The sequence below is a fragment of the Engystomops pustulosus genome, chromosome 8 (genome assembly GCF_040894005.1).
Source record: "Engystomops pustulosus chromosome 8, aEngPut4.maternal, whole genome shotgun sequence".
NCBI lineage: Eukaryota > Metazoa > Chordata > Amphibia > Anura > Leptodactylidae > Engystomops > Engystomops pustulosus.
Window position 1 is genome coordinate 77,141,822 of NC_092418.1, and position 14,194 is coordinate 77,156,015.

The window sequence follows — 14,194 nt, forward strand, 5'->3', positions numbered from 1 at the left end:
TGGCTGAGCTCTCCAGTGTTGTTGACCGTCAGTCCCAGCAAATTGCTTATCATGGAGAACTACTAGGCAAAGTTGCCTCCACTCTTCAACAACTGATCGACTCCCAGCATCAGGCTTCTGAATCCACTCCTGCTTCCCCTCCATCCACCCCGGCTTTTCCACCGGCAGCAGAGCCAAGACTGAGACTTTCTATGCCTGAAAAATTTGATGGTGACCCCAAACTCTGCAGGGGCTTCATCACCCAGTGCTCATTGCACTTTGAACTTATGCCAACTCAGTTTGTCACCGAACGCTCTAAGGTGGCATTCATCCTGAGCCTCCTCTCCGGGAAGGCCCTGGCCTGGGCTACTCCTCTTTGGGACAGAAATGACCCAGTTACGGCCTCCCATGTTACATTTCTGGCTGAATTTCGCTCTGTATTTGAAGAACCCGCTCGTGCCTCCTCAGCTGAAACGGCCCTGCTGAACCTGCGCCAAGGACATTCTTCTGTGGGCGAGTACGCTGTCAAGTTCCGCACCCTAGCCTCCGAGCTCTCCTGGAATGATGCAGCCTTGTCAGCCACCTTCAAGCAAGGACTGTCCCCCCAGGTGAAAGACGCACTGGCTGCCCGTGACCTGCCGGTTACTCTGAGTGGTCTTATCACCCTGGCCACCCGGATAGACGTGCGCTTCGCAGAACGTGATGGAGAATTGGGTCACGAGCACCCTCAAGTCCGGCTTCCATGTCAGTCACGCTTGGCTCCGGTTTTCCAAGAACCGCCTCAACCTCCAGTCACACAGTCTGAACAGGAGCCAATGCAAGTTGACAGAGTTCGTCTCACCATCCAGGAACGTTCCAGGCGTCTCCGGGAGAAACTTTGCCTGTACTGCGCTAGCCCCAAACACCCTATTGGGGCTTGTCCTGTCCGTTCTCCCACGTCCAGCAAACCCCAACACCCTGAACTTCTGGGAGGTACTTCCCTAGGTGTCAATGCTGTGTCTCCACGTCTGTCGGTTCCTGTGCTCCTAGATGTCGGTGCTCGCTCTCCTGTGCGAATCCCAGCATTCCTGGACTCTGGTTCTATGGGGAATTTTGTGGATGCCACCCTGATCTCCCGGCATCACATTCCGGTGGTTCCACTCAAGAATCCGCTATCCCTGTCTTCCGTGGATGGTCAAGTCCTGTCCGAACCGGTCCGGTACCGCACTGAGCCAATTTCTCTCCAGGTTGGAGCTCATCACAAAGAGACTCTGGTTTTCTATGTTCTGCCACGATCCACATCATCTCTTCTTCTAGGTCTTCCATGGCTACAACTCCATGCTCCGGTCCTCAACTGGAAGACTGGTGAGATCCTGAGTTGGGGACCAGACTGTCATTCTCGCTGCTTGGCTTCACCACCTCCTGGCCTGACAAAATTACAGCTTCTTAGTTCCCTTCAGAGATGTCCTGGGACTGATAAGAAGAAGAAGAGGAGGTCAAAGAAGAAGAGGGGCCTTAAAGGGGGGGGTACTGTCACAGATGCACCCGCGATCCTTTCTGTGGATCGCGGGCACACCCGTGACCCTCTATGTGTCGCGGTCCCCGCTGCCGCTGTCCCACTCTTCGGCCTGGACTCACCTCTCCACGCTCCTGGCTGTACTCCTGCTTGGCCGCGCGCTCCCACTGCTAGGGCGCGCGCGCGCCGGCTCTTTAAGACTTAAAGGGCCAGCGTCCTCCTGATTGGCTCATGCTAATCTGGCTCGCCCTTATAATCCGGCACCTCCCTTCACTCACTGCCGGATCTTCAGCTTCATTCCTGCTAAGTGAAAGCCCTCCTGAGTTTCCTGTGTTCCACTGTGTTCCAGCGTTACCAGCGATCCTCTGTGTTGCTACCATTGCTGTGACCTGCTGTGCCTTCCAGGGTTCCTGTCCTGCTGTGCTTTCCTGGGTTCCAGTCCAGTGGAATCTACTGTCGGTGCCAACATCACCAGTGTTCCTCTGTGTGCCAGCGTTACCAGTATTCCTCCGTGTTTCCTGCTGTCATCTCAGGTTTGGACTGTTTCCTGCTGTACTACCTTGGCTGCCACCGCGAGTCTCATACCACCTCCCGCGGTGGTCCAGAGGGTCCACAGACTCTTCCAAGAGACTTTTACACACTTTCCCTCCTCAAGTGTGACAATCAGCACATGAGCGAACGTCACGTCAACCACGCTCCCCTCTTTTCATGTTCAAAATGTCCTGACTGACTAATATGCTATAAGGTTGGATTTACACACACATATCATCACTGATGTCTTTGTTCCAAGGTTACTAAGGTATCACCATAGACAAAGGTTCTTTACTGTAAGAGCAGTGAGACTGTGGAACTCTCTGTCGTAGGAGATTGTTATGGCGGACTCTATGGACATGTTCAAGAGAGGCCTGGATACCTTTCTGGAGAGCAAAAATATCACTGGTTATGGGGAAAAAAGATTTGTTTAATTCTTAACCCCTTAAGGACGCAGCCATTTTGTAGCTTAAGGCTCAGCCCGATTTTTTGGATTCGGACTTGCTTCGCTTTATATGGTTATAACTTTTGAACACTGTTACTTATCAAAACGATTCTGAGATTGTTTTTTCCCCACATGTTGTACTTCATTTTAGTGGTAAATTTTGGCAGATAAGTTTTGCGTTTATTTACAAAAAAAAAGAAAATATGATAAATTTTTTGAAAAATTTGCCATTTTCGAAATTCTAAATCATTGCGTTTTCAGACAGATAGATTTACCACCTAAATAACTTGCAGAATAACATTTCCCATTTGTCTACTTTACATTTTCATAAATTCTGAAATGTCTGGATAATTTATTTTGATGTCACGCGGCTTACAAATAAGATATTTCCTGTCTATGGAAAATGTGACACAGGAGTTTTCCTCATTTATCCTGCAACTATTGGAGTTTGTCCTCTTCCATAACTTTTTCGTGTTTGGGGGATCCTTCTACCTGCAGCTCCAGGGCACAGCTATGGGGGCGTCTTGTGCGCCCTCGTATGCTAACTTGTTCCTGGGGCTGTGGGAGAGGGACCTCCTGGACAGTGATCGGGATGTCGCTATGGACCGGGTCCTGTTTTGGGCCCGGTACATAGATGACATCCTGATCATTTGGAGGGGAGACTTGGTGGAGCTACAAAGCTTCTTTTCAACTCTGAACAATAATCCCTATAACATCAGGCTCACATACCATGCAGACAAAACCACGGTGGCCTTCCTTGATGTAACCATTACCAAGGACACAGATGGTTTTTTACAAACAAACGTATACAGAAAAGAGACCTCTGTTAATTCTTTATTGCATGCTACCTCTTCTCACCCCATCCAGACCGTGAAAGCCATACCTACTGGTCAGTTCCTCCGGATTAGGCGGATATGTTCCTCGGATGATGACTTCGAGATTCAGGCTGATGACCTCAAAAATAGGTTTCGACAACGAGGCTACAGTAACAGATCCCTAAAATTGGCCTACTGGCGTGCAAAAAGAACACCACGCCAGACTCTTTTATCACCTAAGGAAAAACCAGCAATACCAGACCAGGTGAGATTCATTACGAATTATCACTCTCAGTGGCACTTGATGCGTCAGACCTTTGAAAGATTTTGGCCAATTCTACAAAGCGACCCGATCATCGAAAAATATATTACTCCACATCCCTCAGTGACAGCGAGAAGGGCTAAAAATTTGCGAGACATCCTCGTAAGGAGCCATTATACATCTGGCAAATCTAACACCATATTCGATGCTGGTCGCCCACCTTGGGGGTGCAAACCATGTGGGAGGTGTGTAGCATGCCCCAATGTAGAAAAAGCCGACACATTTACGGATTCATCGGGCACCAAGATGTACAACATCACACACAATGGGGCACATTTACTTACCCGGCCCATTCGCGATCCAGCGGCGCGTTCTCTGCACAGGATTCGGGTCCGGCTGGGATTTAAGATGGTAGTTCCTCCGCCGTCCACCAGGTGGCGCTGCAGCGCCGAAAATAATCTTAACGCCCCGGAATGCACCATCCCATAGAAGGTGAAGGTGAGCGCTCCCCAAGCGACACATTTTCGGTTTTTAAATGCGGCGGTTTTTCCGAATACGTCGGGTTTTCGTTCGGCCACGCCCCCCCGATTTCTGTCGCGCGCATGCCGGCCCCGATGCGCCACAATCCGATCGCGTGCGCCAAAAACCCGGGGCAATTCATGTACAAGCGGCGCAAATCGGAAATATTCGGGTAACACGTCGGGAAAACGCGAATCGGGCCCTTAGTAAATGACCCCCAATATCTCCTGCAATACCAAAGCAGTGGTTTACTACGCAACCTGTCCATGTAATTTAATCTACATAGGTCTAACCACTCGCCCGATGAAAGTACGCATCCGAGAGCATATGCGTGACATCAAGTCTACACTGAATAATGAATCTGACACTGATGGAAAACCGGTGGCTCAACACTTCAAAGAGCGACATAACTCCGATCCGACCCTACTTAAGGTACGTGGTATTGATAAAATAGATCTAGGGATTAGAGGGGGCCCAATCCACAAGAGACTATCACAGTGCGAAACAAGATGGATTTGGACCCTCAACACTATTCAACCCAGGGGCCTAAACGAAACCTTGAGTTTTGCCCCGTTTCTCCAGTAGATCCACTTCTGCCCTTCAACCCCCGGTCTCTAGGGTCGCGCTCTGCATTCAACGCATCGGCGTCTAAATACAATAGTATTTTTATCTATTTTATATGTTTTAATTAATTTTTTGTTATTTTGATTTCCTTATTTCAGGGTCAACCTATGGTTTTGGCGCTATGGATAATATACGCAATGTCTCCAATCTCTAATTGTCCTAAACAGCATGGTGGGAAAAATGCGGTTCTTCTATTGGTCCTGCATAATATGGCTTCGCAAGGGTCAACTGGTGCATATACAAATAAGGATGTACAGCACTATATACTAGAGTTCGATCTTATAAACATGTTAATCATTTGCATTTTTTCTGGGCATTATATACACAATTTTTATTTCCAGTGCTTAGGTTCCGTTTTAAATCTTCACCAACAGATTACACTATTATGTTTTATTCTTATATCACCTTCCCATTTTGTGTTCCCTTCATGTGCTTTCCTCACCTTCACGCCCTCCTGTCCTCACTTGTGCCCAATACCTCACTACCTTGTATTATCACAAATTTTTTGATGTTGTTGCACATATACTCTACCATGCTGGTAGTCATAATTCACCGCCGTCATGATTCATAATATGTATCACTGCAAAATTGCGATCTCATTATTATTACATGGTTTTCATTTCATTCTTAGGAACCTTACATTGTATACGTTACCATCCATTTTTATATAGGTATCCCCTGTATGGTATGTTTTATGCGTATTAATTGGCACCTTAGCCATAAATACATGTTGGGATAATGTTTTGAACCCCCTTTTTAAAGTTTTTTGTATGCAGGCTTTAACGCTATTATTGTAATACTAATGTAATTGAATCAAGTTTTTATACATCTACGCATGCATCTTTGCAAATCTCTTGTAACACATGTATTTGCACTAAATGGTGTTCAATTTACCCATTGCTTGTCACAATACATACTCTGCTTCCCTGCATTTACACGCTGTTGCGCAATACCGCTACGCCAGATACACGTGATCACTGATCACGTGACTGGTTACCATGTGACGCTTCATACTACCACTTGGCTCCGCCCCCACACATGACAGCGATCACGTGACCCATTTGGCTCCGCCCCCACACATGACAACGATCACGTGACCCATTTGGCTCCGCCCCCACACATGACAGCGATCACGTGACCCATTTGGCTCCGCCCCACACATGACTGCGATCACGTGACCCATTTGGCTCTGCCCCCACTCATGACAACGATCACGTGACCCATTTGGCTCCGCCCCCACACATGACAGCGACCACGTGACCCATTTGGCTTCGCCCCACACACAACAGCGGTCACGTGACCCATTCAGCTCCGCCCCCACACATGACAGGGGCTTTGCGCTCCCATTGGTTGACTGTTCCTTTTTAACACTCCCCTCACTGGAATGACGCTACCCCCAGACGAAGGCTCTGTTACGAGCCGAAACGCGCGTCGGGGGATATCGCCATCCCGGACAGTGGAGGTCCACTTCATCTATCCTTTTGTTCATTGGTAAGGCATTATCTCTACCTGTTTGTGCACATTACCTATGTTTATGCATGTTAGCAGCTGTGTGCCACTTTACACCTGTTGCCTTCATTATATGTACCTTCTGTCCTTACCTATTACATGTGCATGCTTTGTCCATGTGTAATTCCTCCTATGTCTGCCCGGGGTGACGACTTTCTCATTTGTTGTCGCCGCCTTGCACTGTCATTCCCCCTCAGCATTGTCTGAGGATTCTCATCCTGCTTTTATCATTATGTCTTAAATGGTCATTAATAAAGTATTTTTTACTGCAATTATTCAGACTCAATTTGGTCTTTCATAGTGCTTCCTTTTACCCCTCTTTCCCTGTCCCTCCTCAAAGGGGTACCTTTTGTTTTTTTCACCTAAATAACTTGCAGAATAACATTTCCCATTTGTCTACTTTACATTTTCATAATTTCTGAAATGTCTGGATAATTTATTTTGATGTCACGCGGCTTACAAATAGAATATCGCTTTTCCGGATTTTCAGAATTGACTATTTTGGGGATAAATACAGTTTTGATTGAAATTTTACATATTTAGCATCAAAACCCCCTATATAACCAACCCATTTTCAAATCTGCACCCCTCAAGCTATCAGAAACAGCTTTTACGAAGATTGTTAACCCCTTGAGATCTTCATAGTAATTGAATCAAAATGGGGGTGAAATTTAGAATGGTCATACTGTTCCCTTATACGTTCATTTAGCACTAAAATTTACACATTTCCAAAATATAAAAAGAGAAATCCCACCATACAATTTGTTCAGCAATTTCTCCTGAGTACAAAGACCCCCCACATGTGGCCGTTACTTGTTTTATGGGGGCACAGCGAGGTGCAGAAGGGAAGGAGGGCGCTGCAGCTGCCAGGATTTTAGTTTCCTCATTGGCCCCTTTTGAAGGCTATAAAATTTACGCTTTTTCGTTATTGGGGCCATGTGACGGCATTTTTTTTGCGGGATGAGATGCTTTTTTCATTGTTACCATTTTGGGGTTGGTATCACCTATTGTTGAAAATTTAGGAACTTTTTTTGAGGGCAGGAGTAGAAAAGCATCAATTCTGTACTGGATTTTTTACTTTTTTTTTTTTTTGGTGTTCACCGTATAGACTAATAATCATGTTATCTTTATTCTATGGGTTGATACGATTACGGGGATATCAGACATGAATAGATTTTCTTACGTTTTACTAAATTTGTCAAACAAAACCCTAATGTGGGGAAAAATCTATCATTTATGTATTGCCGTCTTCCAAGTGGCATAACATTGTTACTTTTTTGGCATCAGAGCTGGTTGATGGCTTGTTTTTTGCGGGACATGTTGTAATTTGCACCAGTATCATGTCTGAGTACATATGGTTTTTTGATCGCATTTTATAGCATTTTTTGTGGGATTGAAAAGGTAAAAATCATAATTTTTGGAGGGTTTATAACATTTTTTTTTACGGCGTTTATCGTGGGGGTTCAATAATGATTTACTTTTATTCTACGGGTTGTTACGGACGCGGTGATTCTAAATATGTGGGGTTTGTGTTATGATTTAGACTTTTTTTGAGTTATATGTCTCTTTATATGTTTTGGGAGTTTGGGGCATTTTTAGTGATTTATGACTTTATTTTTTTATTGAATAACTTTTTTTTTTTTACTTTTTCACTTTTATACCATGGGACATGAACAAGCAATCTTCTGATTGCTTCTTCATGATAATATTCTGCAATACTGATGTATTGCAGAGTATTATCAGTGTCAGCCTATACACTTGCATAGGCTGGCACTGTGCCAGTAAGATGACGTCACAGACGCCATCTTACTGGCAATTCTTGCAAGTAACTCTGGGGTCCAGATCGGACCCCAGAGTTGCAATAGCAATGATCGGCGCCCCCCGAAAACGGTTCGGGGGAGCCGATCGTGGGGGAAAGACCCCCCAGATGCATGTTAGATGCCGCGGTCGCGCTGACCGCGGCATTTAACGGGTTAAGCACCCGCGATCGGAGACAACTCCGGCACCCCGTGTCTCCCGATGCCGGTTCGGCTCTGATCCAGAGCCGAGCCGGCATAAGCGCCGTGGCGGATATATCCGCCACTGAGCGCTAAGTCACTGCGCTCCGTGGCGGATATATCCGCCACAGAGCGTGAAGGGGTTAAAGGTTGGACTTAATGGACTTGCGTCTTTTTCCAGCCTTACATACTATGATACTATACTATGATACTATGATAACTGGGTACAGTAGGCCCAGTGGCGTAACTAGAAGCTGATGGGCCCCAGTGCAAAGTCTGTGCCAGGCCCCCGTCTATAATATATGGTTTATAGTAATAGTCTTCTCATATAGGAAAGTGACACCATAAGGGCCCCCTAAACCTCTTGGGCCCGGGTGCGACCGCAACCTCTGCACCCCCTCAAGTTACGCCCCTGAGTAGGACAGCACTTCTCCAGCCAGAAGAAGTTTGGAAATGGTGAACGTCTACATATTGTTGTCCTCTCATCTACAGACCACCTAGAATTTATATACATGAACATGGCACAGACATTCTGATGCTATGACCTACTCCCTTATAAAAAGTGGATCAAACAAAGAAGAAAGAACTTTAATATACTTTTTCAATAGCAGGTCCAGTATTTGGCTGCTTAAAACAGCAATGCACTTTACCATATACCATACAATCAACACGCAAACTGAGCTCAAACACACATGAACTAACAAGTGTATGTTTACTAAAATAATTCCAGTCTCTGCTGCGGTTTTCACTCATCAAGCCTAAATTTCTTATTCATGTCCAATTCCTTATTGGAACACTCATGATTCTTTAATATCCTCTCTGGAGTTGACTACATTTGAGTTTAGACTTTCAGTAAACCTCAAGAGTAATAATAAATATAGAAAAGCTAATACTCAAGCCTCTAAGCTATTTTCAATAAGCAGCGAGAACATCTTTCAAGTTCATTGGAATAAATCCCCTCACTCCAAGGTCACTTACTACTTTTCATGGTCCTATTTGTACTACTGGGACAGGACGGTGAAAGGTCTGGGTCTATTGCTCTAGGCATTAGAATTCACCACTAAGGTTTTATTTAGTGTGTAATATATCATGTGGCTTGTCAAGCAATATATTATTATTAATTCCAAATTTTATAAGTTCTGCTTTTTTTTACCTGGTTCAAAATGGTACTGGAGTCTTGAGTTGGCTTCTGCCTTAAAGAATACATTAAGGGACTTTGTATAAGTAGTAAGAACTTTAGCTTAATTGGATATAGACAGATGAATTGCCTTCATGTGTGTGCCTAAAACAAACATCTATCAGGGCAGTGTGATGGTTAGGACCAAGTTTCAACACTAGGCACAGCTACACTCAAATATAAGCCATCGGGGGTAGCAGTACATTGTAAAAGATTTGTCCATAGGTTGAAAAGCATGGTCGCTTTCTTCCAGAAACATCTCCTCTCCTGCCCACAGTTAGTTCCTGGTATTACAACTAAGCTCTATTCATCTCTATACAGCTGAGCTGTAAATCATGGTCAGGCATGGCTCTGTTTTTGGAAGACAACGACCATGTTTTTCAAATGAGCAACCCTTTTAATGGTGTGCAATATTCTCCATATCCTCTCATAGGTAACTGTCCTCCAATGAACTACCATGTGGGGGACAATCTCCCTTGACTCCTTCATACACATGTGTTGGATATTATTGACTTTGAGAGAGAAAACACACATACTTAAATAAAATTTAAATACTGTATAAATAAACCCCTATATAGTAATAAAAAAGAGGCAAGCTGTATTTTACTAACTGAACACATAAAAAAAATCACATTTTAAAAATGACACATGCTAAAGTAAATTGTAATTGTGTCAGGGTTTCAGAGAAATATTTATCCTGTCAAATCAGGTAAGCCTAAACACAGACAGTGTAAACAGGTCAGATAAACAAGGTTTGTGGTACAGGGTACACATGGTTCCAGACAGGTTCCAGTTACACATTGCTCCAGACAGGTTCAGGTTACACATGGCTCCAGACAGGTTCATGTTACACTTGGTGCCAGACAGGTCCAGGTTACACATGGTTCCAGACAGGTTCAGCTTACACATGGCACCAGACAGGTCCAGGTTACACATGGCTCCAGACAGGTTCAGCTTACACATGGCACCAGACAGGTTCAGGTTACCCATGGTTCCAGTCAAGTTCAGGTTACCCATGGTTCCAGTCAAGTTCAGGTTACCCATGGTTCCAGAAAGGTTCAGGTTACACATGGCACCAGACAGGCTCAGGTTACACATGGTTCCAGAAAGGTTCAGGGTACACATGGCTCCAGACAGGTTCAGGTTACACATGGCACCAGACAAGCTCAGGTTACACATGGTTTCAGATAGGTTCAGGTTACACATGGCTCCAGACAGGTTCAGGTTACACATGGCACCAGGCAGGTTCAGGTTACACATGGTTTCAGATAGGTTCAGGTTACACATGGCTCCAGACAGGTTCAGGTTACACATGGCACCAGGCAGGTTCAGGTTACACATGGTTCCAGACAGGTTCACATTACACATGGCACCAGACAGGTTCAGGTTACAAATGGCTCCAGACAGGTTCAGGTTACAAATGGCTCCAGACAGGTTCAAGTTACACATGGCACCAGACAGGTTCAGGTTACACATTGCACCAGACAGGTTCAGGTTACACATGGTTCCAGACAGGTTCAGTGTACACATGGCACCAGATAGGTTCAGGTTACACATGGCACCAGACAGGCTCAGGTTACACATGGTTCCAGAAAGGTTCAGGGTACACATGGCTCCAGACAGGTTCAGGTTACACATGGCACCAGACAAGCTCAGGTTACACATGGGTTCAGATAGGTTCAGGTTACACATGGCTCCAGACAGGTTCAGGTTACACATGGCTCCAGACAGGTTCAGGTTACACATGGCACCAGGCAGGTTCAGGTTACACATGGTTTCAGATAGGTTCAGGTTACACATGGCTCCAGACAGGTTCAGGTTACACATGGCACCAGGCAGGTTCAGGTTACACATGGTTCCAGACAGGTTCACATTACACATGGCACCAGACAGGTTCAGGTTACAAATGGCTCCAGACAGGTTCAGGTTACAAATGGCTCCAGACAGGTTCAAGTTACACATGGCACCAGACAGGTTCAGGTTACACATGGCACCAGACAGGTTCAGGTTACACATGGTTCCAGACAGGTTCAGTGTACACATGGCACCAGACAGGTTCAGGTTACACATGACTCCAGACAGGTTCACATTACACATGGCACCAGACAGGTTCAGGTTACACATGGCTCCAGACAGGCTCAGGTTACACATGGCACCAGGCAGGTTCAGGTTACACATGGTTCCAGACAGGTTCACATTACACATGGCACCAGACAGGTTCAGGTTACAAATGGCTCCAGACAGGTTCAGGTTACAAATGGCTCCAGACAGGTTCAAGTTACACATGGCACCAGACAGGTTCAGGTTACACATGGCACCAGACAGGTTCAGGTTACACATGGTTCCAGACAGGTTCAGTGTACACATGGCACCAGACAGGTTCAGGTTACACATGACTCCAGACAGGTTCAGGTTACACATGGCTCCTGACAGGCTCAGGTTACACATGGCTCCAGACAGGCTCAGGTTACACATGGCTTTAGACAGGTTAAGGTTACACTTGGTTTCAGAAAGGTTCAGGTTACACATGGTTGGGGCAGGTTCAGGGTTTCAGGATACACAGGTATTTGGCTTAGGCTGGGGGTACACAGGGATAGATACAGACCACAGGTCTTGTGTGGTATGAGGGATATCGGATCAGGTCTGGATACAGGATTCCAGGTTATATGAGGATACAGGGGTTTCTGGATCAGGTCAAGATACAAGGGTTTTGGATCAAGTCGGGATACAGGATTCAAAGTCAGGTCAGGATACATGATTCCAGTTTAGGATACAGGGGTTTCAGATCAGGTCAGGATACAGGGTTCCAGATCAAGGTACAGGGCTCCAGATCAGGCTACAAGGGTTATGGATCAGTCAGTAAACAGAATTCCAGTTCAGAATACAGGGGTTCAGAGTCAGGCACAGGTCACAGGCAGGACCACAGGCGACAGCAGTAACAGATCAGACTGAGGTCCACTGTAATTTATCCAGTCCATGGAGCCACCCCCAGCCACTGACTGGCCACCCCTTGCATCATCAACCATAGCCGAGTCTCCAGTCAACAAAGCTCCAGAATGAAACCCCCCCAACTTTCCAGACATCAGATCCTGCAGGCAGCTGTCAATCAGCTACCAGCATGGCAGCCCTGGGTGTGACTCACAAGCTCTGAATTTATAAGTCGGAGTCAATTCAGAAGATCCTACAAATTGGTTACAAATCGGGAAAAATGGTCCAACTGGTTTAGCATCAGATACTAGTAGTAAGATTGATGCTATAGAAGTAGATATTGTAGTAGAACATAACTTTAGAATTGGATATGAATGGTCTTGTCTAGCAAAAAAAAAACAAGTGCATCTATTTATGCATTTATCTTTCCCAATGACAAATAAAACGATACAAAAATGTCCCAAATCCCCCCAAATATGCAGTTACCAATCCATGGCTGTTGACCATTGTGTCATTTCCTTTAAATAGATTTATTAATCCCCTGTGTTGCTTTGCGGTTTTATCCTTTTAGTGATAATAGATGTAATATATCATGAAAACAAATTTTTAAGAGCACATCATTACAATGATGCACGCCGGTAATAAACCCTTTCACACTCGGATGAGCTTAAATCAGTTTCTCTTTATTGATTTTTGGTCATAACATAATTTTAAAGTTCAAGTCAGTTAATAAAAAAGATTTGCTCTGGCATCTGGTATCGCTGTTGCTTTGTGCCTGTGTATTTCTGTGTCAGTGTCTTATATACTGAATGGGTTTGTAACTAGTAAACATGGTACATGTATAGAAATGTGTTTTAAGCCCATTTCTGTTAATAAACCGAGGTTATAGTATAGTAAAAGAAGCCTAGAAATGTTAACTGGTGAGTGCATCGTATTCATTCCAAAAAATGTACAATATTTTACAAACTACAGAGACCTACCTATTCATCCACAAAGTATTGTGTGAGCCACGGATGCCATCAACCTCCCAAAATGTATATACTCCTTTTACAGGGGTTTTCCCACTTAGGGGACTGGGGCAGGAAAAATGAGAAAAGTACGCTTACCCTGCCCATGATGTTTTCATGTCAATCTGGTACTTTTTTGGGGGGTCACAGGACCCAGTTTGCCAATGAGTGGTCTAGGAGAAATCACTTTAGTTGGACATGGGAAGTCACTTTCTTTGTTTGACAAGGCTACTCATTGGCCAAAGTTGGTCCCATGATCCCCTAGAACATATGGTTGGGTGAAGGGAAATCGAAAGTATCGGAGTGATACGTGAAACTGGAGCCATTTTGTTTACTGCAGCAGTTGCCCAATAGAGGGTTTTCCAGGTTCCTTGAAAAGCCAATTGTCTACACCTCACCTTGGAATGCTCCCAAAATGGCCCATAATTGTAGAAGCCCATTTCCCATTTCATGACCTGTCTTGTATGATGACTACACAAAAATTGGGCACTTTTATTTTTTTATGACTTGTGCAGTCTGTATATGTAGTTTGCAGTTGTTTGAACAAGTTAGGTAAGAACTGCTAGTAGATTTTTTCTAGAAGACTTCTGCACAAAGTACTTTTTCAGCAATAAAATAATGGAGTCCACAGTAGGGTGAACTGGACTCATTTATGCTCCTAAGCCCTGTGTATACTATGCCTTCATTTAAAGTAAATCTACCAACAGGATGAAGGATTGTAAACCAAGCACATTGACATACTTATGTGTGCCCCCCTTTTGCAGGATCTTCTCTTCTTTCCAATTCTCATGCCCTTTTTTTACAAAATTAAAGGGCTTTTGAAATTATGCAAATTAGCCTGAGGGATTTCTGGCTCCTTAGCTGTTAAATGAGGTTTATTTGCATAATTTTAATGCCTTTTTGTAA

At 44.7% G+C, this 14,194-nt stretch overlaps 1 protein-coding gene and 2 long non-coding RNA genes across 5 annotated transcripts in view; 2 read left to right on the top strand and 1 right to left on the bottom strand.

Moving 5' to 3' along the window:
- ERBB4 (erb-b2 receptor tyrosine kinase 4) overlaps positions 1–14,194 on the bottom strand; it is a 642,433-nt gene that overhangs the window by 376,289 nt on the left and 251,950 nt on the right. The gene's annotated exons all lie outside the window — the stretch shown is intronic.
- Positions 3,333–5,236, top strand: LOC140074651 (uncharacterized). The gene is made up of 3 exons (XR_011849234.1): positions 3,333–3,530; positions 4,333–4,478; positions 4,769–5,236. It is a non-coding gene; the product is annotated as an uncharacterized lncRNA (long non-coding RNA).
- Positions 5,314–14,194, top strand: part of LOC140074652 (uncharacterized) — a 31,033-nt gene continuing 22,152 nt past the window's right edge. The window contains exon 1 of the long non-coding RNA XR_011849235.1: positions 5,314–6,161. This is a non-coding gene — a long non-coding RNA (uncharacterized lncRNA). The remainder of the gene's footprint in view (positions 6,162–14,194) is intronic.